The sequence below is a fragment of the Sceloporus occidentalis genome, unplaced genomic scaffold, assembly GCF_023333645.1.
Source record: "Sceloporus occidentalis isolate IW3139 unplaced genomic scaffold, rSceOcc1.0.p SCAF_4, whole genome shotgun sequence".
Taxonomy (NCBI): domain Eukaryota; kingdom Metazoa; phylum Chordata; class Lepidosauria; order Squamata; family Phrynosomatidae; genus Sceloporus; species Sceloporus occidentalis.
Window position 1 is genome coordinate 150,676,941 of NW_028316984.1, and position 6,590 is coordinate 150,683,530.

Consider the following 6,590-nt stretch of genomic DNA (forward strand, 5'->3'; position numbering starts at 1 on the left):
CTGCTACCAGTACAGTAGGGAATTGGCTAGGTTAGGACCTTTCTATGCTAAGAGCTTTTTATTTCTCCTAATGCACCAACTTCTTTTCTCCTTTCCCCGCAGGGAGTTGTTTAAAGATAACAACAAAAGGGAAACGTGCCCAAATTGTACTCTTCACTTGCATTCTGAATTGGTACAATCTCCATTTCTGGATTTGGTTACTTCATTCTGCTGCAGATGTGGATAGTGCCTTAGACTTAGGCCTGAATGCAATCCAATCATCTGGAGTGGGTGTTTCTGCTCTGAGTAACTGTTTGGTCTATTTCAGCATCTACTTACCAACACAAAATATGTATTAGGGCCTGAGAGCAATACTTTGAATGTTGTGGTCAGGAATCTAAAACAGGAGTGAAGGGCCTATGGACATCTAGACATCATGAAAGTTTCAGGTCCAATGATGGGAGTTTTAGCCCAGCAACTTACAGAAGACACATCTTTTGCCTCAGATCTGAAGAAGGAATGAAGGAAGGGCTCTAAAATGTGTACATATTACTTGGAAGTTTATTTTGGCATAATTATTTATGTTCCTTGTGGATATAGTATATACAACATTCCCTGTGTTGAAGTCGGACTCCTTTCTGCAATGCTTAGACACAATAATAGATGTACATGATATGCCACATCATGAAGAATAGCAGCCATGCTTCTAGATATGAAGAAGTTTCTTGTCTTCCAAAAATTCGAAACCTGCTCAATATAAGAAGAACAATAGTTAATTCTGGCAAAGATAAAAGCATATATACATCTCCCTGTGTGAATAAAAGAGGTATGTGTCTCGGTTTCTTTTAATCTGCTTCTAAGCAACCATCCAAATAATATGATGTTAGCATGAAGTTAAGTAGATAGGTCAACACTATAAATCATGATCACTGGATATTCAGCATAAATATTTTGCAAGAAAGGTGTACGAAGTAGACTATTTCTTCTTGTAATTAGTTTTTGACGATTCCAAAACTTAAAAGACTGTGGAAAGAATAATAAAATCAGTGGATGCTCAAGTCCCATTGTATACAATGGTGTAGTAAAATTGTGCCCTTATTTAAAAAATGACAACATCAAGGTTTACCTTTTGAATTTTTAAAAATATTTTCAAGCGGTGGGCTGTGAAATCCATGTATCTGGAGGACTGACTGTACTATGGTAATAAAAAAAAACCTAAAAATAACCAAATGTCAAACGTAAGTATTTTAACTCCCTCTGATTTCAATTACTTATGCCTATGTTTTCTTTTCCCCTGTGAAAAGGGAAATCAAAAGTGTATTGTACAACCTGTCCCAGATATTTGTGAATCAAACTGTTGTCTAATGGAAAAGCATAGTGTATGAACTGTAATTCATAGATAGAGAGACTTTTTAAAATCCCATTTAGTCACATGCTTTAAATCTCCCCTTTGAATCAAGAAGACTTAAAAATAAATTTGGCTTTCATTACACCAATCATTCCAAATTCCTTCTTTCTTACCTGCTTTTGAGGCTTTGCAAGTGTGTAAGAGTAATAAAATGTGTACTTATTTGTTAAAATGTATGAATATTGTTCTGTTTATGTGTTATGTTAATTTTACAATGTATCCAAAATCCAGCTGCTAAACTGCACAGCTCAGCAGCTGTAAAGCAAAGGTTAGTGCCAAGTGACCTCACCACCCAAGGAACAGTATTATCCAGTATGACACATCCTTAGATATGTTGTCTTACGGTTGCAAAATACCCTCAAGGTGAGTGCATAGGACAAACACTTTTCAAAGATTTTTTTCCTGCATTGTTTTTATATAGTTCTCTGCTCCACTCAGGTTATGTTCAGAGCTACAATCAAAAATATTATGATGCACACATGTCTCATTGAAACTCCTTGGCATTTAATTTGGAGTAGGCATGTATGGGATGCAGAGCGTTGTATGAATGCAGGGGTACCATCCACCTTCAGGCAAGGTATCTTCAGAATCCATCATGAATGGGATCCATATGTATGAATTGGTTAACAGATCAACTGTTGGACTTGGACATTTAGGCCAGAATCCTGTTGTAACCCTATTCTATTAGATGGACTTTTTCCATGGTGGTGAGAGAAGGCAGACAAAGTCTGCCCTGTCTGAGCAACCTGTTTCCCCCAGTACCTCACTTCTTTCATAGTTGTACTGCCACCATCCCCTAGGCTGGTATTGTTGCCTTGGTGTAGTATAACTACAAGATTCTTGCCCAATGTTCCACTTCTGCCAAGGATTCACCACGTGGCTCTGGCCCAAGTCACAGATTTAAATCTCTCTTTCTGTACAATGAGAATTGCAGCATCTGACTAGACAGGATTTTATAGGGATGCAGGCAGTAAAAAATGAAAGCCAACTGCACACTGAAATGCTCTGCATAAATGTTTAATCATCATAATCCAAACCTAGTTTACCAAGGAGTTCATTGTTCCCAGAGTTTACTATGCAGAGTGTGTATGTTCCCAGATGATGTTAACAATGTGGAAATGTGCTTCCCGTTTAGCTACTTGTGATGTTCTGTGTGGCGATACTATTCTACCTTTTACCTTTTACCACCCCCACACAAAACAGACACCCATGGCTGCACCTCTTTTATCGGAGGGCATAATCCTTCCATCCAGAAGTCATTAGACAGAGTTTACACAGCACTAAGTGCTGAGTCAGAAAAAGTGCTTGGTTATGTGTCACATTTCCTCCGAGGCTAGTTCTCGAATAAGAGCATGCCACATTGCCACTGGTCTAAGGAACATGGGAGAGTCTCATTAAGCATGCCAGCTGTGCCTCTATACACATTTCTCTTCTTATGTTCTTTTGCAAGGATTCATATTCTTTCCTTTGCCACTCCAAACAGCATGATCTGAAATTCATATATGGCTGCAGCCTGTAAATTGTTTTAATATGTGTACATCTTGTTTGTTCTTTTAACTGATGTGTTTCTAACCAATGTCTTTTAATTAGTGTTTGTCTGTTCATTGTTGTTCCCTCCCCATTCTGTGGGGAGGGGTGGGTAAGAAATTATTATTATTATTATTATTATTATTATTATTATTATTTCCCTTATTTGCTTAGTGATTCAAGTACAAAGTCTCCCTCTTTCATTTTGCATTTTACACTTCACTGGAGTCAATGGGATATGAGCCAGATGACTATGTCCAGGATCACAGAGAAATGAATGTGTGTATATAAATGTACCAAATGGAACCAATTGTGATTTAAAGGCAGCCAGAAGAAGAGAATGGTGTGTTAAACTGCCTCCCAATCCACAAATGCAGGGATAAGTTCCACTGAAATAAATGCAACCTGTTTCCGATCAAATGCGTTTGCAAAAGAGACAGACATACAAACACAGGAGGGGTGCCATCCCATTTCCCAGGCAGCAGGACCCCACAAGATCATCCCAGACCTTAGCATTGGCATAAGGACTGACTTAATTCCTCCCTCCAGTGTGTTTCCCTTCAAGCATTTGAAAGGGGTTTTTTTCTACCTCCAACCAAGCTGGCATCCTTGCCCTGCTCTTCCCTGATGACTCTGTGCCAAGGCAAATATCAGGTTGAAACTTTGCAGGAGAATCAGATATGGGGGGGGGTGGGTGGAGAAGGGGGAGGAGAGACAGCAGAAGCAGTGAATAACTTAACTGCAGAGGAAAATGAAACATATGCTTATAGGTAGTGGGGGAAAAAAGAAGTCCCGAATCTGTATTAATTATCCCACAGAGGTAACAGGGTTGCAACGATTCTCAGTTCTGACTAACACCAGCAGATAGCAGCAAACGTGAGAGCTCCCAGACATTCATTCCTCAGAGCTGTTGGCTTGTTTTGTTTGCAATAGTAAGTGTGTCGGTGGAGGGAGGGGGGGTCTTTTTTTCTTCCCTCCCCCCTTTTCTTTTTTTTCCCCTGCTGCAGTTATAGGACCTTCTTGGCTGGAAACAACTGAGTAGGGCAGATTTTAAAATCCCCTCCTTATCCCCTTATGGGGGAGGGACCCTCGATTTAGCAATCTCCAGGTTTTTTTTTATCTCAGGCCACAATCCAGGAATCAGAAGCAGGAAAGCACCTTTGTCTGACAGGAGAGGAGGGAGACTTTGTCCTTTGATCGCTAAGCAAAGAAGGGAGGTGTGCGTTGATAGGGGAGGGAGATCAAGCCTTGCCCGACGGAGGTGAGGGCTTGGAGGCTCCTGTTCCTAGAAAGAAAGGGAACCAGGTCTCAGCAAAGGAAGCCAGAGGATCGATCGGGGCAGCAATGGCATCCACACCGGAGAAATAACCCGTTTTGAGCCCGCTTTCACTGCCATGGCTCAATGCTATGGAATTCTGGTGCCACAACCTACGACCATGCCCAGAATTCCATAGCATTGAGCCATGGCAGTGAAAGCGGGCTCAAAACGGGTTATTTCTCCAGTGTGGATGCAGCCTACCGTTGAGAACCGCAACGTGTGGGTTATGCTGGGAATCATGGATTCATAGGTGTTCAGGTAACGATATACCTGTCTCTGGTACAGAGAGTGTGACCTGGTGGTTTGAGCATTGGACTGTAACTCCGAAGTTCAGACAATGGTGTCCCTGCTTCTGGTAGAGACAGTATGGCTTAGTGGTTTGGTTTGGACTATAATGCTGGGGTTTTTGGAGACTAGGGTTCGAATATTCGCGGGGCCACACACTCTCCGCCTTAGAAGGAGGCCAAGGCGACCAGTTTTGCCAAGGAACCCCCCAGGATGGGTGGGCTTTAGGGTCTCCACAGGTCAGAAAGGACTTGAAGGCACACAGCGACAAAGTCCGAAAGGGAAGTGTATATATACACACGTACACACTGGCAACTCGGGTCCCCAGGCGAGTCATCAGCGGCTTCTCCTTTGCAAGGGAAGGGGAAAGGGGGGGTTCCTAAAAATGGGCATCGATTATTCCAGGAGGCATCGATTAGCCCAGAATGCTGACTCGCAGCACTGGGGAAAGGTTAAAAAGGGAAAGTGACCTCCCTGCCGGCGTGACACAAAGTCATTAGGTAAATGAGGTATTCATACAGGTTAGAATCAAGGTCGGGCGGGTTTTTATTGCGGGGGGGAGGGAGGGGAGAGGATCCCATTCAGCCTTGATCTTTGGCAGACGAGGGGAGAGAAGGGGCCTCAATAGACAAACCTTTCCCGCATCTTGGAGTGAATGCCTTCTATATCATTTCCACTGATGCATTGACTTCGGATCATGGGGGGCTTTTTTGGTGGGATGGAAGGCTGTGATCCTCTGGACTGGCTCTTTTTTTTGGGGGGGGGGGTGAGAGGGGATTCTGGGCTCCCTAAATTCTGAATGAAAGATGCCAGCGAGACAAGGGAAAGTTTGGGGTGCTTTTGTTTTCTGAAGGCATCAGCCTCTTCCTAATTTTTTCTTTCCTCATCAATAAGACTCTCTGAGATTAAGGAATTGGGGGGGGGGGGGGGAGAGATTTATTTATGCCCATATTTATTCCCCTGCAATTAGAGACATTAATCCTCTTCTGGCTAAAAGGTACAAGTCTGAAGACTGCCTTTGATGTTTAATAGCGTCGTTTGGGACCCAGGGTTCCTGCTGATGGAGGCATAATTGTTGGTAAATGCTTAGCGAAGGAGGGGGGGAGGCGCTGGCTTTCGAGGAAGAGGAACCAGGCTTTCCCTATCCAGGCTGCATCCTCACGGCAGGAATAACCCAGTTGGACCCCGCTTGAACGACCAGGGCTCCAGGCGGTGAAATTCTGGGATTTCCCTGGTGCCACAACAAACTATACTTCCCAGAATTCCATAGCCTGGAGCCCTGGCCGTTCAAGCGGGTCCAACCGGGTTATTTCGACCGCACCAGACCCTCCACGCTTTCCTTGTTCATTTACACGCAGGAAAAGGGGGATTTTTTCGTTCCCAAGGCTGGAATCCTATTTTATTTGGGGGGAGGGAATCAGACACACACCCCTATATGTCCTACGTGATCCTATAATAATGTGGTTTATATGGAGACCGCCAAAGAATGCTTAGGTGATGTGATGTCTCTTTCAGAGGAAGGAAACTTGACAAAACCACCTTTGAAATCCCGATCAAATTTGTAGGGTCGCCATAAGTCCTTCGGCGACTTGTAGGCTGTGTGTGTGTGTGTGTGTGTGTGTGTGTGGACATATACAATGTGTATACATATTGTGCACCCTGAAATGTCTGCGTAGAGGGCGAAATATTAATAATGTTGTTGTTGTTCTTGTTGTTGTTGTGTGCCTTCATGTCGTTTCCGACTTAAAGTGAACCCAAAGCGAAGCTTTCACGGTTTTTCTTGGCAATGTTTTATTTTATTTGCCTTTGCCTTCCTCTGAGGCTGAGAGAATGTGACCTGGCCAGACTTTCCAGGGCTGAGCCGAGATTTGAACACTAGACACCAAGACACAACGCTGGCTCCCACGGATATAAATATAAATTATTTTAATAGTATTTTCTCTGTGTGTGTGTGTGTATGAACATAATTAGGTGTGCATGTGAACATACGTGCACATAGATATGATCATGTATGTTTACATATATGTACATTCACAAACGGAGAGAGATAAAATCATATCATATACCTATCTC